The following is a 27,733-nucleotide window of genomic DNA, read 5'->3' as shown; positions in this document are numbered from 1 at the left end:
GTGTTACATAATCACACACTTGAGATACCAACCCCCCACCCTCCACCTCCTCCCCTTTTGCCTAAAGAATAACAGTAATAATTAAGCTGGTCTATTTACGGTTCTGGAAATCAGCCGTTCTGGGCCACACCTGCCAGGGTCGAGCTGAGCTGTGGAAGGACTCTGCAAGACGTCCCTAAGTCTGCCCAACTGTAGCAGGCAAGACGAGGGAGCTGCCAACATCCCTCCTTCAGGGACAACACAAGGACCATTTAGAACAGCTCGTTGGTGGGGTCAAGGAGAGGAAGCCCAAGACTCTGAAGGGCATTTCATGTCGTGAAATTCAGCCGGCGGCCCGGGCTCATCATTCAGCGTAAGCCATACAGATTTATTTACATTTTGCACGAAAGAGGGAAATTACTTAGCCGTAGGGATCAATTCTTCAATCCAATGTTTCTAACATGGCAATAAATTTATTTCACCGTCTCCTTTTTTCTTTTCCCTCTTCTTGAGCTTAAAGAAATAAGCCGCCCTCTGGGGAGGCAAAGGGAGAAAGGACATTCAAAGCAAGTCAGTACCCTGAGAAACCAGCCATCCAGTCAGGAAGCCACTCACTGAGGCAGCTGGCTTTGTGGCACGAGCACTGGTGTTGGAGTCAAGAGACCCAAGTTCCGACCCTCGATCTGCACCTTTTCTGCAGCATAAGTAACCCTGAGCAAGTCAGTGCTCCATTTTGTAATCCCTGAAATGGGGCTAGCTGGGTTGGTGTGAGAAGTAAATAAGACCAGGAATATTCAGGCTTCCAGGTCAGCTCCAGATACAACATCAACATGATTGATTGAAGATGAATTTCAATCAGATTTGATGGTGTGACCCATAGCCTCTCTCTATCCAAGTTGCATAGACTGTGATGCTACAGAGATGTCATAGCTGAAGCAATGGAATATCAGGGGCCATTTCTCAAGGCCAGAGAGTACTTGGAGCTCCCTCCCCTCACAGGGACAAGGTGAATGTGGGATGTTTGTGACAGCTCTGGCCTAAGACACCAAAGCCCAGGAGAGCCTCCAGAAGCTGGGCAGGTGTGATGAATGGTCCCTCCAGCACGACCCAACTCTTCACTGGAGACAGGCTCGGGCTGATGTATGGTCCAGGTAAATGCAGCTTCTGGTTAATACGATGCTGTAATGGAAAAACATTAGCATGAGATTGACTTGGAGGAAACCACATCACGGGGATGAGGGCCAGGGAAGTGACAGGAAGCTTTCCTCCTGGAAGATGCTTGAAGGATGGTCTGGATAGAGGCAATAACCCGGACCAAAGCAAGAAGATGAGCAGCAAAAGGGATGCTGGGAAAATCACAGAAAAGCTCATCCAGGCCGGGGGCAGTGGCTCACATCTGTAATCCCAGTGCTTTGGGAGGCCGAGGCCAGAAGATTGTTTCAGTCCAGGAGTTCAAGACCAGCTTGAGCAACATAGTGAAACCTTGTCTCATCTGTCAAGACCTGTGCCAAGCGTCTCCTCTTCCAGGAAGATCTTTCTCACCTAGGGCTGCGTCCCTGCTCCAGAGCAGCAATTGATTGTACTCCTGGAAGGATCAGACTCCTTTATGGCATCATTCAAGACCTCCAGATCTGGCCCCAGCCTACCTTAATTCTTCTAGACTTTCATTCTCCAAATCCAGTCCTGACCACCCAGGTCCAGGCCTTTGCTCCAGACACTTCCTCCATGTAGAATGCCTCCCCTCCTCCACTTTCACCTATCGAGACTCTAAGTATCTCCTTAAGTCCAATCCAAATGCCCCCCTTTTCTAGAACACCACCCTAGGCCATCCAACCCCCTGAATTCTTGTCATCCTGCCACCCTGAATCCATAGAACACTTTGTCCTTCGCCCGGGGCTCCTTATGTAGCTTACCATGTTGCACTGACATTCATTCAAAAACAAATATTTATTAAAGGTGGATACACAAACATGGCATAGGCAGACAGTGGAACACCACTCTGCAATGAAAAGGGAACAAATTACTGATAAACACAACATGGATCTCCAAAATATTATGTAGAGTAAAAGAAACCAAACACACGAGTTTGAGCTCTTTACAAGTTCAAGAACAGGCAAAACTAATCTATGGTGATAGAAATCAGAAAAGCAGTTGCATCTGGTAACAAGGGGATTGACTCACAGGCAGGCAGAAATCAGAATTTCCTAGGGTGATGAAAAGGTTCTGATTCTGTGTTGTCCAACACAGTAGGCACTAACCACATGTGGCTATTCAGCACTTAAAACATGGCTAGTCTGAATTGAAATGTGCTTTAAGTATAAAACCTGGTTTCCAAAGACTTAGGATAGGCAAAATATATAAAACATCTCATTCATAAATTTTACATTGCTTACATATTGAAATGACCATATTTTGGACATATTAGGTTAGGTAAATTTTTTTCTTTTTTTATTATACTTTAAGTTCTAGAGTACATGTGCACAACGTGCAGGTTTGTTACATAGGTATACATGTGCCATGTTGGTTTGCTGCACCCATCAACTCATCATTTACATTAGGTATTCCTCCTAATGCTATCCCTCCCCAATCCCCCCACCTCGTGACAGGCCCTGGTGTATGATGTTCCCTGTCCTGTGTCCAAGTGTTCTCATTGTTCAATTCCCACCTGTGGTGAGAACATGCGGTGTTTGGTTTTCTGTCCTTGCGATAGTTTGCTGAGAATGATGATTTCCAGCTTCATCCATGTCCCTGCAAAGGACATGAACTCATCCTTTTTTATGGCTGCATAGTATTCCATGGTGTATATGTGCCATATTTTCTTAATCCAGTCTATCATTGATGGATATTTGGGTTGGTTCCAAGTCTTTGCAATTGTGAATAGTGTCACAATAAATGTATGTGTGCATGTGTCTTTATAGCAGCATGATTTATAATCCTTTGGGTATATACCCAGTAATGGGATCACTGGGTCAAATGGTATTTCTAGTTCTAGATCCTTGAGGAATTGCCACACTGTCTTCCACAATGGTTGAACTAATTTACACTCCCAACAACAGTGTAAAAGCATTCCTATTTCTCCACATCCTCTCCAGCATTTGTTGTTTCCTGACTTTAATGATTGCCATTCTAACTGGTGTGAGATGGTATCTCATTGTGGTTTTGATTTGCATTTCTCTGATGACCAGTGATGATGAGCATTTTTTCATGTGTCTGTTGGCTGCATAAATGTCTTCTTTTGAGAAGTGTCTGTTCATACCCTTCGCCCACTTTTTGATGGGTTTTTTTGTTTTTTTCTTGTAAATTTGTTTAAGTTCTTTGTAGATTCTGGATATTAGCCCTTTGTCAGATGGGTAGATTGCAAAAATTTTCTCCCATTCTGTAGGTTGCCTGTTCACTCTGATGGTAGTTTCTTTTGCCATACAGAAGCTCTTTAGTGTAATTAGATCCCATTTGTCTATTTTGGCTTTTGTTGCCTTTGCTTTTGGTGTTTTAGTCATGAAGTCCTTGCTGATGCCTATGTCCTTAATGATATTGCCTAGGCTTTCTTCTAGGGTTTTTATGGTTTTAGGTCTAACATTTAAATCTTTAATCCATCTTGAATTAATTTTTGTATAAGGTGTAAGGAAGGGATGCAGTTTCAGCTTTCTACAGATGGCTAGCCAGTTCTCCCAGCACCATTTATTAAATAGGGAATCATTTCCCCATATCTTGTTTTTGTCAAGTTTGTCAAAGATCAGATGGTTGTAGATGTGTAGTGTTATTTCTGAGGCCTCTGTTCTGTTCCATTGGTCTATGTATCTGTTTTGGTGCCAGTATCATGCTGTTTTGGTTACTGTAGCCTTGTAGTATAGTTTGAAGTCAGGTAGCATGATGCCTCTAGCTTTATTCTTTTTGCTTAGGATTGTCTTGGCTATGTGGGCTCTTTTTTGGTTCCATATGAACTTTAGAATAGTTTTTTCCAAGTCTCTGAAGAAAGTCATTGGTAGCTTGATGGGGATGGCATTGAATCTATAAATTACCTTGGGCAGTATGGCCATTTTCACAATATTGATTCTTCCTATCCATGAGCATGGATGTTCTTCCATTTGTTAGTGTCCTCTTTTGTTGAGCAGTGGTTTGTAGTTCTCCTTGAAGAGGTCCTTCACATCCCTTGTAAGTTGGATTCCGAGGTATTTTATTCTCTGTGTAGCAATTATGAATGGGAGTTCATTCATGATTTGGCTCTCTGTTTGTCTGTTATTGGTGTATAGGAATGCTTGTGATTTTTGCACATTGATTTTGTATGCTGAGACTTTGCTGAAGTTGCTTATCAGCTTAAGGAGATTTTGGGCTGAGACGATGGGGTTTTCTAAATATACCACCATGTCATCTGCAAACAGGGACAATTTGACTTCCTTTTTTCCTAACTGAATACCCTTTATTTCTTTCTCTTGCCTGATTGCCCTGGCCAGAACTTCCAATGCCATGATGAATAGGAGTGGTGAGAGAGGGCATCCTTGTCTTGTGCCAGTTTTCAAAGGCAATACTTCCAGTTTTTCCCATTCAGTATGATATTGGCTGTGTGTTTGTCATAAATAGTTCTTAATATTTTGAGATACATTCCATCAATACTTAGTTTATTGAGAGTTTTTAACATGAAGGGCTGTTGAATTTTGTCGAAGGCCTTTTCTGCATCTATTGAGATAATCATGTGGTTTTTGTCATTGGTTCTGTTCATGTGATGGATTACGTTTATGGATTTGTGTATGTTGAGCCAGCCTTGCATCCCAGGGATGAAGCTAACTTGATCATGGTGGATAAGTTTTTTGATGTGCTGCTGGATTCGGTTTGCAAGTATTTTATTGAGGATTTTCGCATCGATGTTCATCAGGGATATTGTTCTAAAATTCTCTTTTTTTGTTGTGTCTCTGCCAGGTTTTGGTATCAGGATGATGCTGGCCTCATAAAATGAGTTAGGGAGGATTCCCTCTTTTTCTATTGATTGGAATAGTTTCAGAAGGAATGGTACCAGCCCCTCTTTGTATCTCTGGCCGAATTCGGCTGTGAATCCATCTGGTCCTGGACTTTTTTTGGTTGGTAAGCTATTAATTATGCCTCAATTTCAGAGCCTGCTATTGGTCTATTCAGAGATTCAATGTCTTCTTGGTTTAGTCTTGGGAGGGTGTATGTGTCCAGGAATTTATCCATTTCTTCTAGATTTTCTAGTTTATTTGCTTAGTGGTGTTTACAGTATTCTCTGATGGTAGTTTGTGTTTCTGTGGGATCGGTGGTGATATCCCCTTTATCATTTTTTATCACGTCTATTTGATTCTTCTCTCTTTTCTTCTTTATTAGTCTTGCTAGTGGTCTATCAATTTTCTTGATCCTTTCAAAAAAACCAGCTCCTGGATTCATTGATTTTTTGAAGGGTTTTTGTGTCTCTATCTCCTTCAGTTCTGCTCTGATCTTAGTTATTTCTTGCCTTCTGCTAGCTTTTGAATTTGTTTGCTCTTACTTCTCTAGTTCTTTTAATTGTGATGTTAGGGTTTTGATTTTGGATCTTTCCTGCTTTCTCTTATGGGCATTTAGTGCTATAAATTTCCCTCTACACGCTGCTTTAAATATGTCCCAGAGATTCTGGTATGTTGTGTCTTTGTTCTCATTGGTTTCAAAGAACATCTTTATTTATGCCTTCATTTTGTTATGTACCCAGTAGTCATTCAGGAGCAGGTTGTTCAGTTTCCATGTAGTTGTGCAGTTTTGAGTGAGTTTCTTAATCCTGAGTTCTAATTTGATTGCAGTGTGGTCTGAGAGACAGTTTGTTGTGATTTTTGTTCTTTTATATTTGCTGAGGAGTGCTTTACTTCCAATTATGGGTCAGTTTTAGAATAAGAGTGATGTGGTGCTGAGAAGAATGTATATTCTGTTGATATGGAGAGTTCTGTAGATGTCTATTAGGTCCGCTTGGTGCAGAGCTGAGTTCAATTCCTGGATATCCTTGTTAACCTTCTGTCTCGTTGATCTGTCTAATATTGACAGTGGGGTGTTAAAGTCTCCCATTATTATTGTGTGGGAGTCTAAGTCTCTTTGTAGGTCTCTAAGGACTTGCTTTATGAATCTGGGTGCTCCTGTATTGGGTGCATATATATTGAGGATAGTTAGCTCTTCTTGTTGAATTGATCCCTTTACCATTATGTAATGGCCTTCTTTGTCTCTTTTGATCTTTGTTGGTTTAAAGTCTGTTTTATCAGAGACTAGGATTGCAACCCTTACTTTTTTTTTTCTTTTTGTCTTTTTTTCTTCTTTCCATTTACTTGGCAGATCTTCCTCCATCCCTTTATTTTGAGCCTATGTGTGTCTCTGCACATGAGATGGGTCTCCTGAATACAGCACACTGATGGGTCTTGACTCTTTACCCAATTTGTCAGTCTGTATCTTTTAATTGGGGCATTTAGCCCATTTACATTTAAGGTTAATATTGTTATGTGTGAATTTGATCCTGTCATTATGATGTTAGCTGGTTATTTTGCCCATTAATTGATGCAGTTTCTTCATAGCATCGATGGTCTTTACAATTTGGCATGTTTTTGCAGTGGCTGGTACCAGATGTTCCTTTCCATGTTTAGTGCATCCTTCAGGAGCTCTTGTAAGGCAGGCCTGGTGGTGACAAAATCTCTCAGCATTTGCTTGTCTGTAAGGGATTTTATTTCTCCTTCACTTATGAAGTTTAGTTTGGCTGGATATGAAATTCTGGGTTAAAAATTGTTTTCTTTAAGAATGTTGAATATTGGCCCCCACACTCTTCTGGCTTGTAAGGCTTCTGCTGAGAGATCCACTGTTAGTCTGATGGGCTTCCCTTTGTGGGTAACCCGACCTTTCTCTCTGGCTGCCCTTAACATTTTTTCCTTCATTTCAACCTTGGTGAATCTGACAATTATGTGTCTTGGGGTTGCTCTTCTCAAGGAGTATCTTTGTGGTGTTCTCTGTATTTCCTGAATTTGAATGTTGGCCTACCTTGCTAGATTGGGGAAGTTCTCCTGCATAATATCCTGAAGAGTGTTTTCTGACTTGGTTCCATTCTCCCTGTCACTTTCAGGTACACCAATCAAATGTCAGTTTGGTCTTTTCACATAGTCCCATATTTCTTGGAGGCTTTGTTTGTTTCTTTTTACTCTTCTCTCTAAATTTGTCTTCTTGCTTTATTTCATTAATTTGATCTTCAATCACTGATATCCTTTCTTCCACTTGATCGAATCGGCTATTGAAGCTTGTGCATGTGTCACGAAGTTCTCATGCCATGTTTTTCAGCTCCATCAGGTCATTTAAGGTCTTCTCTACACTGTTGATTCTAGTTAGCCATTTGTCTAACATTTTTTCAAGGTTTTTAGCTTCCTTGTGATGGGTTAGAACATACTCCTTTAGCTTGAAGAAGTTTGTTATTACCGACCTTCTGAAGCCTACTTCTGTCAACTCATCAAAGTCATTCTCCATCCAGCTTTGTTCTGTTGCTGGCGAGGAGCTGTGATCCTTTGGAGGAAAAGAGACACTCTGGTTTTTAGAATTTTCACCTTTTCTGCTCTGGTTTCTCCCCATTTTTGTGGTTTTATCTAACTTTGGTCTTTGATGTTGGTGACCTACAGATGGGTTTTTGGTGTGGATGTCCTTTTTGTTGATGTTGATGCTATTCCTTTCTGTTTGTTAGTTTTCCTTCTAACAGTCAGGTCCCTCAGCTGCAGGTCTATTGGAGTTTTCTGGAGGTCCACTCCAGACGCTGTTTGCCTGGGTATCACCAGTGGAGGCTGCAGAACAGCAAATACTGCAGAACAGCAATTATTGCTGCCTGATCCTTCCTCTGGAAGCTTCGTCCTAGAGGGGCACCTGCCTGTATGAGGTGTCTGTCAGCCCCTACTGGGAGGCGTCTCCCAGTTAGGCTACATGGGGGTCAGGGACCCACTTGAGGAGGCAGTCTGGCCATTCTCAGAGCTCAAACACCATGCTGGGAGAACCACTGCTCTCTTCAGAGCTGTCAGACAGGGACACTTAGCTCTTCAGAAGTTTCTGCTCCCTTCTGTTCAGCTATGCCCTGCCCACAGAGTTGGAGTCTACAGAGGCAGTAGGCCTTGCTGACATGCGGTGGGCTCCGCCCAGTTTGAGCTTCCTGGCTGCTTTGTTTACCTACTCAAGCCTCAGCAATGGCAGACGCCCCTCCCCCTGCCAGGCTGCTGCCTTGCAGGTCAATCTCAGACTGCTGCCCTAGCAGTGAGCAAGTCTCCGTGGGCGTGGGACCTGCCAAGTCTGGCACGGGAGAGAATCTCCTGGTCTACTGGTTGCTAAGACTGTGGGAAAAACGCAGTATTTGGACAGAAGTGTCCCATTTTCCCAGGTACCATCTGTCATGGCTTCCCTTGGCTAGGAAAGGGAAATCCCCTGACCCCTAGCGCTTCCCAGGTGAGGCGAAGCCCCACCCTGCTTTGGCTCACCCACTGCGGGCTGCACCCACTGTCCAACCAGTCTCAATGAGATGAACCAGGTACCTCAGTTGGAAATGCAGAAATCACCCATCTTCTTTGTCAATCATGCTGGGAGCTGCAGACCTGAGCTGTTCCTAGTTGGCCATCTTGGAATGGATGCCTTAAATATATTACTAAATTAATTTCACCTGTTTCTTTTTCCTTTTTTTTTTTTTAGACAGAGTCTCGCTCTGTTGCCCAGGCTGCAGTACAGTGGCGTGATCTCAGCTCACTGTTACCTCTGCCTTCCAGGTTCAAGTGATTCTCCTGCCTCAGCCTCTTGAGTAGCTGGGATTACAGGTGTGTGCCATCACCTTCACTTAATTTTTGTATTTTTAGTAGAGACAGGGTCTCACCATATTGGCCAGACTGGTCTCAAACTCCTGACCTAAACATGATCCTCCCACCTCTGCCTCCCAAAGTGCTGGGATTACAGGCATGAGCCACTGTGTCCAGGCTTTTCTTGCTTTTGTAATGAGGCTGCTAGAAAAATTTAAAAATTTTAATTACCTGTGTGGCTCACACTATGTTTCAGTGGGACAATGCTGCTGTAGATCTTGATTAGGGTGTTGGTTGCACATTTGCCAAAACTCATCAGGAATATCTTATGGATATAAGATCTGTCCATTTCACCATATGTAGATTATACCTTGATTATAAAACAAATTTTAGTGAGCACCTACTAAGTGCTGCCAGACATTGTATTAGGCATTGGTAATGCCATGCTGTAGAAGAAACACACCCAGTCTCTGCTCAACCTAGTCAGAGAAACTGACTCTAATTAAATAATTCCTCTAAAAATGAATGTATTGCCTTACCAGGCTTAAGACTGCTGAGGCCAAAACGGCATTTAGGCATCTTTGCCACCCATCACTGCCTAGCCCAGGGAGGGGTGCATATTAGACGATCAGCAAATTCTGATGCACTGGGTTGAACTATTGAACTAGTAAAGCTCATTTCCTGAAACAGGCAGCTCAACAGAGGCTATCTGGGGAATGTTTCTGCCTTTGAGCCAGACCAACTAATATGAGACAAAAAAGCTTTTGTCTTTCTATAAAATTTCCAGGGATAGAAGGATCCAGTCTATCCCCATTTTTGGCCTGCTCTTTGGGGATATAATCCTAGTGTAAGTCATAAAATTTTTTGGTTAAATACTCTGAGCCTCATGGGTAAATAGTGTGAGAACCAGGGTAGTCAAAATTCGTCCAAAAAAAGTAGATTTGCTTATTTAAGTTTGAGAGTGTATGTACAGGCTGCTTTTGCTTTCCAGATATTTTGAAGTAAAGTGTTAGGAAACATCCCCACAGAACAGGTGTTCCTGCCACAGTGGGTTTACTCATGTTTGTTAGTTTTTTAGGAAAGGTTTGTAAATAGGCTCCAGCTGGCTTTCCTGCCCAGTTCTTCAAGCCTTCGTAGAGCAGTTGCTCCTTGCCTCAGAGCTCTCTCTCTCTGCAATATCCACTTCCACGCATCTTAGGACTAAAGGGGAACCACTCAAGCAGTCCCTCTTTGCTGATGAGGTTTTAAAGGAAGCCACCCCATGACCTGGTAGAAGTCACTTAAGTGTCTGGATCCATTAGAGACCACTGAAGTGAAAATCCAACTTGTAGCAGCTGTAGAAAAACCCTTTATATTAATTCATTTCAGGGAGGTTATTGACTTCTGCTCTGAGCTGAGCCTACAGGGGCCCAGGAGACATATAGAAGGACCTAGGTCTCTACCCTCAAGAATCCCAAATCCAGCAGGAGTATAATGAGCACCGTTACCACCAAGTCACAGGTAAGAGGGCCCAAAGAGAGTATTGGGGGATACAGGGAAGGGTGGGTTCATTCCAGCTACGGAGGGCTGAACAACAGCTCCTGAGCACCTCTACTATGCCAGGCACTGTGCTGGGCTCTGAGTCTGGACACATGGCTTAGGGTGGTCTCTTGCCTCCTCCATACACCTTACCCTCCTCACAGCGCCAGAGAGATCATTTGCAATCATAAACCAGATCATGTTACACTTCTGGTTAAACACTTTCAATGACATCCCATTGTACTTAGAATAAAGCTCAAATTTCTCATTATCGTTAGTCTTAGTCAGCTACTACTGTGTAACAAAACATCCCCAAAACAAGCCATTCCAAAACACAGTGGGCTAACAACAACAGTAACATATTATCACATGTCCATCTGTCAGCTGGATCAGCTGATTTAGGCTAACGACCGTTCTGCATGCTTTGGACCAGCACATTAGCCTTAACGTGTTTTGCTGGTGATGCTGGCAGAAACAAGATAGCAATTTAAAACATATGAATCCTCTCAAGGCCTAGGCTGGAACTTCTATAGGAATATCAGTTGGCCAAAGTAAATCTTGTGGCCAAGCCCAAAGGCAAAGGACAGGTGTCTACACCCACAATGACACTGAGGCAAGGCTGTGAATGCAGGGAGGGGTTAAAAGTTGGGGCCAACAATGCAATCTGTGACCTATCCTCTACCTACATCACCATACTCACCTTGTATCATGTCCTCTTCCTTCACTCCAACAACACTGGCCTTTCTTCACCCCTTAAATGCAACACACTCTTTCCTACTCCAAGGCTTTTGCACAATTCTTCCCTCTGCCTGAAAGAATCTTTTCCTCGTTCTTTCCAGGATGACTTTCTCTTATCCTGATGTCAGCTAAAATGTCTCTCCTTAGAGATGCTTTTCCTAACCCCCCAAGTAGAGTAGACTCCACTTTTAATTTTCTCATGATGCCCTTCATCATACCCATCACAATTTGTACTTATATTTTTTAACTGTTCATTGTCCATGTCCCCACTAGACTGAAAGCTTCACAAAGAATGACAATGTGTCTGTTTTGTCCACCAAATTGTATCCTCAATGCCTTTACAGTGTCTGGCATATAGCAGGTGTCCAGTTCATAAAGCGTCATTGAGGTTGCATTTGAGCTGATCTTTCAAAACAGCTGCAATTTAAAAGGCAGTTGGAGAAAAGGCATTCCAGGCATAAGAAACAGCCTTAAGCTAGTGGTTCTCAATGTGTGGCCGCAGATCAGCAGCATGGGCATCAGCATCACCTAGGAACTTGTTAGAAATGCACATTCTTGGCCAGGCACAGTGGCTTACACCTATAATCCTAGCACTTTGGGAGGCCAGCGAGGGCAGATCACGAGGTCAGGAGTTCAAGACCAGCCTGGCCAACATAGTGAAACCCCATCTCTACTAAAAATACAAAAATTAGCCAGCCGTGGTGGTGCACGCCTGTAGTCCCAGCTACTCGGGAGGCTGAGGCAGGAAAATCGCTTGAACCCAGGAGATGGATGTTGCAGTGAGCTGAGATAGCGCCACTGCACTCCAGCTTGGGCAGCAGAGTGAGACTTTGTCTCAAAAAAGAAAAGAAAAGAAAAGAAAGAAAGAAAGAAAGAAAAAGAAAGAAAGAAAGAAAGAAAGAAAGAGAGAGAAAGAGAAAGAAATGCACATTCTTAGGCTCTGCCACAGATCTTTTAAATCAGGATCTCTGGGGGTGGGGCCCAACAATATTTGTTTTAACAAGCTCCTTAGATGATTCTGATATAGACTAAAGTTCAAGAACCACTGGCCCAAGCCAGAATTCAGAAAACTTTTTTTCTATAAAGGACAAGATAGTAAATATTTTAGGCTTTGCGGGTCAGATAGTCCCTGTTGCAAACTCTGAACTCTGTAGTTGTTGTGTGAAAGCAGCCACAGATGATATGCAAATAAATGGGTGTAGTGATATTACTTACAAAAAATGGGCAGGTGTGGCCTCTGAGCTGTAGTTTCCCCACCCCCAACCTCAGCAAAGGTACCCATGTCAAAGCATGCACTTTTTTTTTTTTTTTTTTTGAGACAGAGTCTCGCTCTGTTGCCAAGGCTGAAGTGCAGTGGCACTATCTATCTCAGCTCACTGCAACCTCCACCTCCCAGGTTCAAGCGATTCTCCTGTCTCAGCCTCCCTAGTAGCTGGGATTGCAGGCACACACCACCACACCCAGCTAATTTTTGTGTTTTTGTTTTCTTTTTATTGAGATGGAGTATCGCTGTTGTTGCCCAGGCTGGAGTGCAATGGCGCAATCACGGCTCACTGCAACCTCTGTCTCCCAGGTTCAAGCGATTCTCCTGCCTCAGCCTCCTGAGTAGCTGGGATTACAGGCGTGCACCCCACGCCCAGCTAATTTTTTGTATTTTTAGTAGAGACGGGGTTTCACCAGTTGACCAGGCTGGTCTTGAACTCCTGACCTCAGGTGATTCACTCGCCTCAGCCTCCCAGAGTGCTAGGATTACAGGCATGAACCACCACGCCCGGCCTAATTTTTGTATTTTTAGTAGAGACAGGGTTTCACCATGTTGGCCAGGTTGGTCTCGAACTCCTAACCTCAGGTGATCCTCCTACCTCGGCCTCCCAAAGTGCTGGGATTATAGGTGTGAGCCACCGCCCCTGGCCCGCAGCATGCACTTTTTTTTTTTTTTTGAGATGGAGTCTCACTCTGTTGCCCAGACTGGAGTACAGTGGCACCGTATCAGCTCACTGCAACCTCCATCTCCTGGGTTCAAGCAATTCTCCTGTCTCAGCCTCCCAAGTAGCTGGGATTACAGGTGCCCACCACCACATGCCCAGCTAATTTTTTTATATTGTTATTAGAGACAGGGTTTCACCATGTTGGCCAGGCTGGTCTCGAACTCCTGACCTCAGGTGATCCACCCGCCTCGGCCTCCCAAAGTGCTGGGATTACAGGCATGAGCCACCGCACCATTTAAGCTCACAATTCACGTCTCTAGCTAACGGAAGTAAAATTTCAGAGCTGAACAAATTTCTTTTTTATAAAAATTCCATTTATTCAACAAATTAGTAAATGCCTTCTCCACATTCAATATACAGAAATGAAAAAGACGTTATCAGCAACCTTCCAAAAAAGGAACTCAAATTAGCTGAGCGCCTGTCATGAGCCAGCAACTGCACGTGTGTTGTCCCATTTATTCCTCGCACAACCCTACCACATTGGTGCTATTCTCCCCATTTGACAATTAAGGAGACTGAGGTTCAGAAGCCAAAGTGGCTTGCTCTAGGCCACACAGCCAGGATTCTGACCAATTCCAAAGCCAGGGCTGTGTCTCCCAAGGGAAAGACCCGCCAGTCAGTGCAGACTGGGCTTGTTTCATGAAAACCACTTTGGTGCATGTGTCTTTGTGACAGGGTGTACCTTCACGCCATCAGGCCTGACCAGTAGCCCCACCGCCCTGCCTCCCTAGTCCTGCCACCAGTACCTTCTCCTTCTCCCTTCAGGAAAGTCAGCCAAGCACAGTTACTCATACCTGTAATCCCAGCATTTAGGGAGGCTGAGACAGGAGGATCATTTGAGCCCAAGAGACCAGCCTGGACAATATAGTGAGACCCCATCTCTACAAAAAACAAAAACTTAGCTGGGCATGGTGGTACATGCCTGTAGTCACCCAGCTTGGGAGGCTGAGGCAGAAGGATCACTTGAGCCCAACAGCTAGAGGCTACAGTGAGCTATGATTGCACCACTGTACTCCAGCAACAGAGCAGGACCCTGTCTCAAAAAATTAAAAAAAAAGGAAAGTCAAATGCCACTTGTCCCATCTGCCAAAAGAGCCGTGAAATGAATCTGAAAGAAAGTGAAGAAATAAATCACAACTTTCCCATGTGTTGTGTGCCTCTTCTCAAAACACAAGCTGGGGCTCCCTGGGAGATGGGAGTGTCACTACCGTTTAATAATATGCAAAGTAATTTTTTAGGAAGAATGTGCTTTTTTGGATGAATATTGATTGAATCCCATCTTTCTGACCAGAGAGCTAAATCAAGCCTTTCAGGCAGGTGATTGAAACGACGCAAGAAGTCTATTTGATTTCACTCAAACCCGCCCTTGTGAGAAGGGAACTAAGAGCTTCCTGCTATCTCAAGAATCATCAGATTAAGCAGAACCTGGAGCTAATAAGGAACCAGAGAGTCTGTTTCAGCCCCAGCTTCTGGCTGTATGCAGCTGGTTCTGAAGAGACTGGGATCCCCAGGGGCCAGGAGCAGTGACTTTCCACCTCTCCCGCCCACAAAGTTTCTCCTTCCAGCCCATATAATGTTTTTTGTTTCAGGTTAGCTTTGCAGAAATAAATTCATGCATTTTCTGCAGTTAACTGGGGCATGAAAGGGGCCATGGCTTTGGGGAAGAGACTGGTTTGCACAGCACTGTGCCAGGAAGGGACCCAGACTCCTGGGAGGCGCTTTAGCAAAACAGGAGGAGCTATGGACATGTCCTCAACCTGGCTTTGTTTCTGCACAGCAGCCACTAGTGCACTCTCATCCCCTTGTCCCCTCTCCTGGCCCATCTGAGACCTGGTCCCAGTGAATCCCCTGGGAAGGCTCTGGCTCCCCCAGAAAGGGAGGAACAAAGGACTTTCCAAAATGCTGCAGGCATTCCAAATTCTCTTTTTGGAGCGGTGAATCCTTGGGGACAGCTAACAACACTCTCCCATCAGCCTCTTCTCCATAGCTATCATCTGTCTATCTTTATAAGGCCCCTCCTGATACACTCTCTCTTTTCTATCTTGCCACCTAGCTCCTCCCCAGGCCTACTTCTCCCTCTTCCCCAAAGACAACCTCAAAACACCTCAGAGATTAACTGAAAGCTGTATCCAGAATATGATCAGTTTAGCTCAGCCAGAAGCCTCTTGCACCCCCTTTGTCACAGCTCCTGCGACAAAGACGCTCTCCCAAATGGGCAGGAGAACCAGAGGGCAAGGCCCCAGAGCAGCGGCCTGGCAGGCCCAGGGATGGCCTCCTTTTCAGGGAACAAAATTACCCTGAGAACTCTGAAGAGTCACCAGCATGCGGGTCTAGAAGGCAGCCTGCTTGGAAACAAGTGACCTGCCTGGAGACAGGTAACCTCCCTGGAGACAGGTGACAGGGGACCTCCTGGTGACTGCCCTCCCCATGCTACCTGCACTGCTTTGCCTGGTCTGCGATGTGGGCATGGCCTGGAGCCCATGCCCACAGCAGCTTGCAATAGGCAAAAGCATCCCCATTGTTCCCCTCAAAACCAGATTAAACGAAAGGGAGAGAGAAGTGGGGCCCAGTGGTTGCAAAGGATGCAGAGAGAGAGAATGTGACTAGATTGGATGCACCTGCCCAGAAATAGGGTGAGACCTCATTTATCTTCTTTTTTTCGGGACAGAGTTTCACTCTTGTTGCCCAGGCTGGAGTGCAATGGCATGATCTTGGCTCACTGCAACCTCTGCCTCCTGGGTTCAAGTGATTCTCCTGCCTTAGCCTCCCGAGTAGCTGGGATTACAGGCATGTGCCACCACGCCCAGCTAATTTTGTATTTTTAGTAGAGATGGGGTTTCTCCATGTTGGTCAGGCTGGTCTCGAACTCCCGACCTCAGGTGATCCACCTTCCTCAGCCTCCCAAAGTGCTGGGATTACAGGCGTGAACCACCGCACCTGGCCGACCTCATTTATCTTTTAACCCCAATAGCTGCCTCTGTGCCTGGCTCTGTGCAATGACAGAGAGAGAGTGAGAGGTGAAAAGAGATAGGAAATCAGGAAGAGAAAGAAATTCTTGGAAAGCACATTGAGCCAGAGCTCAGAAAACTGAATCGCGGGGCAATGCAGATTCCTCAGGCACCAGACAAAAGGATCCTGGATCAGGTTTGGACTCAGGGGGATGGCCAGCCCAGCCAGACTGAGAGAAGCAAGATGCTGGCTGACCTTGGACAGAGAGTGAGAGTAGTGGGCTGGGAATCAGAAAGCCAGCCCCACTAGCCAGCCCCCTGACAGTGTCCCCTGGGCCTCAGTCTCACCAGTAAAATGGGTTGATGACACCATCTCCAAGATGCCTTCTCACATGTGCTCTGTGCTGGCCTCACCTGTAGACAGCTGGGCCTTGACAGAACTCCCTGCCTGGGCAAAATGTTTTGGGGGCACTCAGAGGGCGAATCAAAATGTGCTGCTGACCTAGGAAGTCCCCAGAAGGAAGATGGAGAGGAAGGTAGAGACACCAGAAGGTGCATATCCGGACCTGGTGGCAACAGTGGGGCTGGCAGGTGGGGAGGGGGCACAGTCAGGCAGCCACATCCCCTTCCCACCCTCCCTCTGAATGCCACTTCTAAAGCCAGTCCTTTCGTGTTCTTCTGTCTTGCTATTTAATACATCCTGTTCTTTTTCCTCATAGCACCCATCCCGATTTGTTTTCTTATTTAGAAAATAACCATTTATTACAGAGCACTTATATGTGCCGGGCACTGTTCTAAGTGCTTTATGAATATTAATTCCCTTAATCCTCATAATAACCCTCTGAGTTATGTGCTATGGTTCATCCCATTTTACAGATGAGCAAACTGAGACACAGAAAATGAAGGAACTTGCCCAAGATCACTGCAGTGAAAAAGCAGCAGAGCCAGGATTCAAACCCGTGCCCTTCCGAAGGGCAGGGCTTAGATCTGTTTCATTCACAGTCTGGCACATACGAGGTGCCAGATAAATTTACTGAATACAGAATCAAATGCTAGGATGCAGATTGGCTGACACAGGCTCAAACTGCCACCGAAGAGACCTCTGGGGCCAGGCAGGAACCTGCTCCCACGGCTGTGGGGCATCAAAGATGGGGCCGAGTCTGCTCCCCACCCGGCCCTTCTGCATCCTGGGCCAGGGTTGGCCTGGGCCCTAAGCGGTGAGGAGACCTCGAGAGGATCCCAGAGTCTGGCTCCGACCCTTCCTGGGGTCTGTGGGAACAGGAGCCTCTGCCTTCCTGTGGCTTCCTCTGCCCCCCTCCACCTCCATGGTTGGAGACTCCAATTAATTATGCTGTGTAATTAGATAAAGAATATTCATTTTTCATTAATGACGGTAAACCCTTGCTCTGTGGCTGAGTTCCTTATGTTTTAATTAAGCGGGCCTCCTGAAAGCCGCGTGGCTCCTCTGCGAGTGCCCCCTCTTCTAATGAACAGTCACTTAGAATTTTAAGAAGTGAAGGATTCCTTCCCCAAGTTAATTACCTCAAAATTAGCTTAATCACAGCTCATTTAAACTTATCTAAACAACAGCGCGAGGAGTTCCAGGAAACAGAGGTTCTGACTTTCCTCGTTAAGAGTCAAAAAAAATAATAATAACATAAACATCCCCTCTAGTAGGTAGTGGTGACCCCTTAGTCCGTTGGCTGCAGCTTGCTCAGAGCAGAAATGTTTACAGCATCAGGGGACTGACCCAGGGCTGGGGACATTCGGCCTTTTCCAAGGCCAATGGCCCACCTGTAGCTGCCTGGGTTCCTGGGGTTGAGGAGTGCTAAGGACCCCTCTCCTAGTGGCTCTGAGAGAGGGAAAAGCCCCAGGCCTTGGGCTGTCACTGCCCCTCCCACCCCAAACACCCCTGCCTCTCCATGCACTCTTAGGTCAAGTCATAACCAGAGTTGTGGCCTGGCCCCTCCCACTGGGCTTGTACAGACCACAGTATCTTTGCAGAGCAGGGGACAAGGGGCTGGAGAAGCACAGACCAGGAATTCCATCTCAACTTTCTGCAGACAAGGCCCTCACCAGCACAAGGCCTGACATCATAGACACTCAATATGCATTTATTGAATGAATAAATTAATGAATGACCAACTGCACAGCCCTAGGATGCAGAGCCAGGATCAACAGAAAAACTTCCAGATTTTAGCTCACTGCAAGAAAAGAATTATCTTCCAGTAAAATTTGCTTAAGCTACCTTGGAAGAACATTTATCGAGGCCTCATTGTGTGGCAGGCACTGGGTTAAGTCCTTAATATCAAGTGTCTTGGACAGTCCTCACAACAGCCCTATGGCATAAAGATGAGTATTATTATCTTCATGAAACCGAGGCACAAAGAGGTGACAGAACTCACCACTCACCCAAGGTCACATTGATAATAAATGGTGGGATTTAAGCCCAAACAGTCGGGCTCCAGAGCCTGTTAGATATGGAGTAAGTTCCCTGGGCTGGGGGTTGTATAAGCGGAAGCTATGGGACCACAGGTCTGGAGGATGCTCTAGAGGGGCCCTGTGTTGGAAGGAAAAAGAGGAGAGACTAGGTCACTCATTAACCCCCATTCTGTTGCAGATTGGAAGGGTTTGAGGCATCCGACATTTCCACCTGCCATGGGAATGCTGCTTAATCCCACCCTGTGGTTTGGAATGGTGAGACTGGAGCAAGCCCTGCAGATAAGCACCAGCCTGCCCCACAGGGACCAGGCAGGCCAGCAGGAGGTGCAGCTTCCCTTCCTCAAAGAACAGCTGAGTGGAGGCTGTTGCACTCCTGTGCAGAGGGGGCTGGGAGATTATTTATCTGCATCCTCTGTTCCACACAGTTGGCTTTCCTTTGCCAACTCCCTGTAGGGGTGGGAATGCTCAGAAAGCCTGGAAGGGGCGGTGAGCCATCATAAAAGGCTTCCAAAAATAAGAGGCTGCCTTCCTGGTAGAGATAAATGGCTCTGGCAGCCCCACGCTCCCTGCCCCTTCTGCCCAATCCCAGGTCACCCTGGCTCGCCAAAGGACTCTAGCTCCTGGCAAAGATCCAGAACTTGCCAGCTATTACCTGTCCCCTCCTCCAACCACCCCCCCACCACCAAGAGGCGGCACCACTGCGGAGACGCTGTGTAATTCCAGCTGTCACTGCCCTAATTACACCCCATGGTCCTCCCACCAGCACCGTGCACCCCGTGCCGCCTGCATAATGGGCCTTGTTTTTAAAGACACTCTCTCCTTTTCACAGAGGCCTTTTGAAGGCGAACAATCTCACACAATGTCGCTTAATGACAGCACTGCCTAGCTCTCCAGCAATTCCCAACCCCCAGTCCCCAGCCCCCTTCCTCTCTTGCTCTCTTTTTTATTTTTTTACTTGATAATCATCATAATTGTCATAATCACCCTGGAGTTAAGAGAAGGTACCTGGGACATTTCAATCAATTATAAAGTGACCTAATAAAAGGTCAGGATGGTCTGTGAAGCAGAAGCCTGCAGGGAAGGAGAGAGACAGATACACAATCACACATGAGCGAGTGCAGGGATGCACATGCACACGCACACCCCACACGGGTACACAGGCCACACACGTGCACACCCCAGGCCCTGAAGGCTGACAGCAAGGGAGTCAGAGACACGGGAGATTTCCTCCTGATGCTTTGCAACAAAGAACAGGGTGGATCCTCTGGGAGAGACCCACAGACCTCACCCACCCCAAGCCCTATAGAAAGCTCTTTTGCCTGGCCAAAGCACAGCACAGGGAGCCTCACAGCAGTGACCAGGACTACAGGTATTAGAGGCCAGTGCCCTGAATCTGAGTTACTGCTTGGCTCCTTTCTGGCTCCCTATTTAATCCCTCGAAGCCTCACCATAATCATCTGGAAAATGGGACAGCAAATGAACCCACCATAAGGTTCTGGAGAGGACTGAATGTTCTGACCAAATTATCTAAAACAATCTCTCTCGTCTGGGCACGGTGGCTCATGCCTGTAATCCCAACACTTTGGGAGGCTGAGGAGGGAAGATTTCTTGAGCCCAGGAGTTTGAGACCAGCCTGGGCAACATAGCAAGACCTCGTCTCCACGAAAAAAAAAAAAAAAATAGCCTGGCGTAGTGACATGTGCCTGTAGTCCCAGCTACTGGGGAGGCTTAGGTGGAAGGATTGCTTGATCCCAGAAATTCAAGACTGCAGTGAGCCATGATCACACCACTGCACTCCAGCCTGGGCAACAGAGCAAGACCCTATCTCAAAAATAAAAATAAAAAATAATTTCTCTCAGTGTATTAATGTATTTCCTTTAGGGCAATTACAACAATCTGAAAATACATTTTATAGATATATATAGCTGCTTAACACACACCTCCTTCCACGTGGCTATCAGATCCTTGAGGGCAGCTTTATTCACATCTAGAGCATTTGAGATTAAAGAGCAGAAACACCAGAGCTCAACTTGCCGAGTTCAAATCCTGATGCCAACACCTACCAACCTACCAACCATGTGACCTTGGGTTAATTACTCAACCTCTCTGTGTCTCAGTTTTCCACAGCTGTAAAATTGGGATAATAATACTACCTACCTTTAGGGCTGTTGTGAGGATTAAAGAATGTATTATACATTAAGTGCTTGGAATGGTGCCTGCTCATAGTAAGCACTGTTTACTAAGGTTGTGGCATTATCCCAAACACTTCAAACAATGCCTGCCATCATGCAGACACTCAATAAAGATCTGTTGAGTGGATAACGCCTGTACAGCTCTTAGCACTGAGTTTATACATGGCAAGCATTCAATACATGTCAGCTATTATTATCATCTTCATCACCATTATTGTCATCCCTGGGCATGGCTCTCGCCCTCCCTGCTTCCTCCAGGACCACTGTCCCCATTATTCGGATGAGGAGTTGAGGCCAGGGACAGCTTGCCACAAAAGTCCCACCACTCTGGGGCAGTCAGGACCCAACCCCTGTTCTCTGGGCCTCAGCACTTGCCCTACACAGAAGCCTCACCTGAGCTGCTGGCTCCAGAGGTGTTTAATAAACACACATCCCTCCTGAAGACACTCGCCTCTCAGCTGCGAAAGTCTGGAGTCCAATCTGCTTTTGATGTGTCGGAGCCTCCTAGGAGCAGGCTCTTCCATCTAGAGGCTGAGCCATCTGCCACTAGCCCAGAGCTGTTGGGAGCCAGCGAGGAACAGGGGCAGGGTGTGAAAGGGTTTTGTGCTCCTTGAAGCAGGGCAGGAGTGGGAGGAAGGGCACAGCCGTGTCAGACCTCTTCCCCTACCCACTTGTAAGATCCCGCAGTGAGACACGAGCTGTCAGCACCACACGGGGGAGGCCAAGTCCAGGTCCTCAGCAGAAGGGGACAGAGCCCTGGCCAGAGCTTTGTACCAGGACAGGAAAGTTCTGGATTAGGGGAGCCAGAAGTGGAACCCATACGTCCCTGTAAGCAAAACTAACAAATCAGCTTAAAGCAGATAAGATCAAGGTCAGATCTTTAGATGCCCTAAAAACTGAAAAGAATTTGGTACCATTCCCTTCCCCTCCCCTACTATAAATTTCAAAATAAAATTTGATTTTTTTTGAAATGACACAAAAGTTACAGGAATTACAAAAGCTTCTGTAATCCCTGTGCAGTGATCAGGGTTGTGGACTCTGGAGACCGGCTGGCTGGATTTAAATCCTGGCTTTGGGCAAGTCACTTGACCTTACTGTGCCTCAGTGTCCTCATCTTTAAAGGAAGGGATGACGCCAGATTACTTCTTCAGGTGTTTGTGAGGATTAAGGATAACATAAATTAAGTACTGAGAGCAAAACCTGTCACAGAGGGAAAGCCTATTAAATGTTATTATTATTATGACTCTTGAAATTAAAATACCTGCTTTCTAGGTTTTTAGATTGCAAAATTCTGGGTAAGTTCATTGATGCCAAGTGTTTTACCTTTTCTGGTGCCCCCGCTTGTGGCTGCCCTCAGCATGGGCTCAGGTTTGTCATGAGTAACCCAGCCCCCAGCAAGGAGCATGAAGAGGACTAAGGTCATTTCCCCAGACAGCGCCAGCACCACCACGACCCTCTGAGGCCAGCACCTGGCACTGTGCCAGAGCCATGGCTACAAGGAGCATGTGTGGGGGAGCATCAGCAGAGCCCCCAGAGCCTGGAGTTAGTGTCTAGTCACTGAGAAAGGGCAGGGAAAGGCAGGAAACAAGCCCCTCCTAGACACACTTTAGGGCCAGCAGGTCCACACCACAGGGGCGGGGTCTGGATTCATTTGTCAGAGAAAGCACAGAAGCAGCAAGGAAGAGAAAAGGACGCAGAGAGAGGCTCAAGCGGGCAAGGGCTTAAATCCTTCCTGGCTGGGACTACACTTGGCACCCAAGCCAGCAGGTGGGGCTGAGAAGAGAAATGGCAGGGCTGGAGCCAAAGGGGGCTCTGTTTTCTGCCTGCCACCTGGGTCCCCTTCAGAGCCGCAGATGAAACCCAGGGGACTCAGCTCTGTCTTCAAGTGCAGGGAAAATCAGATTTTGTATAGTCATTCTTGACTGGGATGGTAATTAAGCACTCAAGAAAGGAGCACTGTCTCAGGAAGCAGCCACTAGTTGCCTGCATAGCCCTAGCAGTCTCTAAGGACAGCTCTTCGCTGCCTGTCCTGGGGCTGCAGCTAGAGGCTCCCGCAGCCACTTGGGCTCCCAGTAATCCTGCCCCCTCCACCTCACCAGCCACAGGGGTGGGGATTGGGGCATCTCACCCTGCCAGAGCCAATCAGCACCATCCTTCAAGAACCTGGGATTGGAACAGAGGGAAACATTCCGCTCCTCCTGAGACACTGGTGTTATTCCATGTAGCTCCCAGAGCTGAAGGGGCTGATTCCCTGGCACATGGACCAGAGTAGCAAAGGAAGCTGGACTGCAGGGAAGGAGAGAAGCAAGACACAGATGTGAAGACAGGCAGTGAGAAGCAGAGACAGAGATGACAGCGCATCACCAGCAGCCAGCTCCAGCCCTTTCCCAAGGACCTGCCACATCCCTCCAGGAAACACTCAATGTCCTTACAGCCAAGTTCCCCTTACAACTGAGCTACTTTAAGTGGTTTCCTATTTCTTCAACCGAGATGCTAACTGGTATGTTTCTTGCTATCTCTGACACTACTAATCCTAAATTCCATCATTCATTTACTAACAATGCGTACATCTGTTTGACATGCATCCCATCTTCAGAAACAAAATGTGAAAGGGGTGGGAAATACTTCTTATTTAATCCAAATGAATTCCTCTGCCCCACGTGGCCCAGTCTTGCCTTGGTACTACACGCAAAGAAACAGTATGATGGCCAAAAGCAATTAGGAAATTCCAATCTTCGCTTGAATCTCTCAAAGTCTAAAAAGGATCCAGTTAAAACCCCATTAGACTCTTCGATAAAGACCCTTTCTTCTTTTCTCTTCCTTTCCCCAGAACCTCACATCCTCCAAACCTTAAAATTCTTGCCCCTCTCACCCAGCACTTGGTTTCTTCCCCTCTCCTCCTCTTTCTCAGCAATTCTTGATGTAAACGTTTGAGGTTTGGGGTTCTTTTGTTCTCTAATTTCCCTCATACTTCCATTGTCCACAGCAAAAGACAGCCCTGAAATGGACCCTGCAGCTAGAACCTCCACCCCTGTGTCACCCTCCAGTCTGGTCTCTGCTTGGTTTCCCATTCTGGCTCAGAGTCCTGAAAACTAGGCTGGCAAGGCCAGAGTAAGTCCTTAGAGAGTACAGGAGGGGAAGCAGAGTGAGAAGAAAAATCTCTCTCAAAACTGGGGGCAGAGGGAGAGAGTGGGCAGGCTGAGAGCCTCTCAAGTAAGCCTATCTTGACCCTGCCCCCTTCAGTCATGGAAGTGTGATTCTGTGCCCCAGGGGCAGCTGACCCTGGCTTCCCTTCACCTCCACCTGAGGCAAACAGATCCAAAACCCCCAGCTCCCCTCTCCACGCCACATCCCCAAGACGCTACCCAGTCCTGACTTCCAATGGCCCAGTGACGCCACCCCTACTGCCATTTATACAAGATCCGGTCCTAACATCAGTCTGGTTCTCTTTCTCTGCAGCCAACTGGCCACCAGTCCAGAGGGTTCCTCCAGGTCATCTCTGAATCCATTCTCATAGCCTCTGCCTAGACCACCCATGACTGGGCCACAGCCTCCTGCCTGGCTCCTTCCTGCCAGTGCTATCTAACCTCCACCCAAAACCCTGCCATCTGCTGGGCGCAGTGGCTCACGCCTGTAATCCCAGCACTTTGGGAGGCCGAGGTGGGTGGATCACTTGAGGTCAGGAGTTCGACACCAGCCTGGTCAACATGGTAAAACCCCATCTCCACTAAAAATACAAAAATTAGCCAGGCATGGTGGCAGATGCCTGTAATCCCAGCTACTCAGGAGGCTAAGGCAGGAGAATTGTTTGAACCCGGGAGGTGGAGGTTGCAGTGAGCCAAGATTGCACCACTGCACTCCAGCCTGGGTGACAGCGCGAGACTCAGTCTCAAAAAAAAAAAAAAAAAAAAAAAACCCTCTCATCTCCAATGCGTGTGCACACTTGCACACACAGGCACACACATGCACATTAGAGATCTATATTCCTTCTCCCAGAAGCACCACTTCCATTTTTCTCTCCCAGTGGCTCCCCGCTGCTTAGTTGACACCTTGCTGTTTTCTCTCCCTGGCATTCAAGGCCCTTCATAGTTTGGCCCCTTCTCTCAGCCCAGCCTCCCTGACTCAAGCTCTTCAGTCCATCTCAGCTCACTTGTCACCACTGCAAAGCCTTTGCTCAGCTGGTGCTCACCTGGAATGCTACCTGCACCTGTACAAACCCTGCCCAGCCTTCAGGCTCTCTAGGCCCATGTTCCTTTCTTTGGGTACATAAATGTGATTGAGATACTTCCATTTTTCCATGGCGTATCACTCCAGTTGTAAGCTCTCAAATGGGTCCTTCCAAACTTCAAGAACTACCATAAAAAGCAAATCACAGAATGGTAAATCTAGTACAATCGCATTTTTGCAAAACAAACAAGCAAACAAAAAACTCATGTAGGTGTGTATGTGTATAGGTGAGTGAGTGGGTGGGTGTGTGTGCATGCACAGAGAAAAAAGTCTTGAAGGACACAGTCAAACTTTTCACACTGATTGTCTCCAGAGGCTGCGGTAGGCGATAGAGATAGAGAAATTTTCAGTTTTTACTTTATATTTCTTTACTGTTTGAATTTATTACCGCAAGAATATATCACTTTTGTAATTGTTTCCTCAGGGAAAAAAAAAACAGCACTTTATAGGGAGCCAGGGAGCCAGAATATTTTGGTTCCAGTCCTCGCTATGCCACTAAGTCACTAGGTGACCACAGCCAAGTCTCTTCCCTCTCTTGGCTTCAGATCCCCTTCCATGTAACATGGGGCTCATTCTAGACCAGTGGTTTCGAAGGTCCCAAGGTGGCTCTGCAGAGCAAGAAGATGCCGGGCAGCTGGGCGGAAGCCCCTGGTTCCTGCATCACCTGAGCTGACTCTTTTCTCTTTTGTCCATTTGACATATTAAATTTCCAGTTATTCAGTTAGGTGTTAGAAAACCACCATCAGGGTGCACGCTTGTGATCCCAGCTACCTGGGAGCCTGGGGCAAGAGAATCGGAGGTTGCAGTGAGCCGAGATTGTGCCACCGCACTCCAGCCTGGGCAACAGAGTGAGACTCCATCTCAAAAAGAAAAGAAAATCATCACCAGGAAGTAATGAGGAATGCCAGGTGGGTTTAGGATGGGACTGACAAGTCAAATCCATGGGGACAGGAAGCAGAGGAGTGGTTGCCAGAAACTGTGAGGAGGGGAAAATGTGGAGAAACTGCTTAATGGGTATGGGATTCTCTTCTGGGGTGATGGTGGCTAACACGTTTTGGAGTAGATAGAGGTGATGGTTGTACATTGTGAATATACAAAATGGCACTGAATCATTCACCTTAAAATGGTTAATTTTATGTTGTGTGAGTTCCACCTCAATAAACTTTTTTTTTTTTTTTTAAGAAGGAGTGTTGCTCTGTCGCCAGCCTGGAGTGCAGTGGCTCAATCTCGGCTCGCTGCAACCTCCGCCTCCCAGGTTCAAGTGATTCCCCTGCCTCAGCCTCCCCGGTAGCTGAGACTACAGGCACCCACACAGGGGGACTGGGCAGGAGCATTGGTCAGCAGGCTATGGAGAGACAGCAAGAAAGAGACCACATGGCGAGAAGGCTGTGGGGACCGGCAGGTAGAATGACGTTCAGGGAAGCGAGGAGAGTCAGCCACATCATCTTCACCTGGGAAACCGAGCAAGGGGGAACAGAGCCTGGGGAGGGGAACCAGTCGGCTTCGCCCAGCATCAGAGAGGGTCAAGGCGAGTTTGTGCAGAGAGAACCTGTTGATCCAGAGGAGGCGATTATCACTCAAAGAGCAATCACAGGGTGTTCCTCACAATCCCCTTGTCTGGGCAGACTTTGTCCTGAAAACACCAGGAAAAGGCAGGAACCTGGCTGGTCCCCCGAGGTAGGGCCAGATCCCAGCACTCTGGAGTCTGTCCAGGGAGCACCCAGCTGCTCAGACCGAGGCCAGGGCAAAAGCCCCAGTTACATAGCCTTTCCCCATCACCTTCTTTCCTTGAGGTAGCTGCCCTAACACCCAGATGGGCAGAATAAGCCTCTCTCACATGGCTCAGGGAGAGATGAGTCTCCAGGAGCTCAAGCTTCCCCAGCATGAAGCCACGCAGCTCATGCTGACAGTCTGGCAGGCAGCCACCTCCACATTGGACTGTGGGCCTCTGATGAGCTGGGACTGTATGTTGTTCATCTCCTGGTCCCCAGTGCCAGCACAAGTTCAACTCAGTGTATGTTCAACAAAGCTAAAAGTTCAGGCCCTGGAGCCAACCTGTCCGTGTTCAAATTCAGACTCTACCTCTATTTGCTGTGTAACCGTAGGCTAGTAACTACACCTTTCTGAGTCGCAGTTTCTCACCAGTAAAACACAGCTAATAAAAGTACTCATCTTCTAGGATTGCTGTGAGGATTTAAAAAAATAGTGTATATAAAGTGCTTAACACAGGATGTGGCACTTGGTGAGTACTCAATAGAGATTAGCTGTCATTATTATTACTACTATTACAGCAACCCACACTGACTTCTGAACCAACTTCACAAAGTCATGGGGTCTTGCATCTGGAAGGACCTCAGTTTCAAATAAGGAAACTGAGACTCAGAGAGGCTAAGAGACTTGACCAAGGCCACACAGGTACTAAGAGACTAAACTGAGACTAAATTCCCACAGCAGCATTATTTCCTCTGCAAGCCTCCCTGAATCCTTTCTCATCTGCCCACTCATTCCAGCTTTGAATCACACATAATTTTGTTTTATTGCTTAACTTCCTCATCTCTGAGTATGCAGGAGCATGTGTGCATTTGTGTGCATGTGTATGAATGCACACAGGTTTGAGAGCTGTTGGGTCTTGGTTGTGTGTGTGTGTGTTTCTATGCATGCTCAGATGTGTGCACTTATTTTCCTGTGTGGGGTGGGGTATCCACATGCATTTGTATGGTGTGTGGATGAGTGTGAGCACGTACCTGTGCACATGGGGGTAAGTGTGGGTCCCTGTGGGAAGGCTGCACTACATGCATGTCCATGTGTATAACTGGGGTGAGTTTCCTCCCTAAAATGATGGTAAGATCATGGAGGGTAGGGCTGTGTCCTTCACTTCTTGGTATCCTCACAGAGCCCAGCACAGTGCCTACCACAAAGTAGGCCTCAATAAA

At 46.7% G+C, this 27,733-nt stretch overlaps 1 long non-coding RNA gene across 1 annotated transcript in view; it reads right to left on the bottom strand.

The window, feature by feature from the left end:
- Positions 1-346: 346 nt before the first annotated feature.
- The window catches only part of LOC107976294 (uncharacterized), a 50,428-nt gene continuing 23,041 nt past the window's right edge, over positions 347-27,733 (bottom strand). The window contains exons 2-3 of the long non-coding RNA XR_001720157.3: positions 8,979-9,117; positions 347-1,158 (exon numbers count right to left, since the gene is read on the bottom strand). This is a non-coding gene — a long non-coding RNA (uncharacterized LOC107976294). The remainder of the gene's footprint in view (positions 1,159-8,978; positions 9,118-27,733) is intronic.

The sequence above is a fragment of the Pan troglodytes genome, chromosome 1 (assembly GCF_028858775.2).
Source record: "Pan troglodytes isolate AG18354 chromosome 1, NHGRI_mPanTro3-v2.0_pri, whole genome shotgun sequence".
Lineage (NCBI taxonomy): Eukaryota > Metazoa > Chordata > Mammalia > Primates > Hominidae > Pan > Pan troglodytes.
Note: the sequence above shows the minus strand (reverse complement) of the source record. Positions and strands in the feature narration are given on the sequence as shown.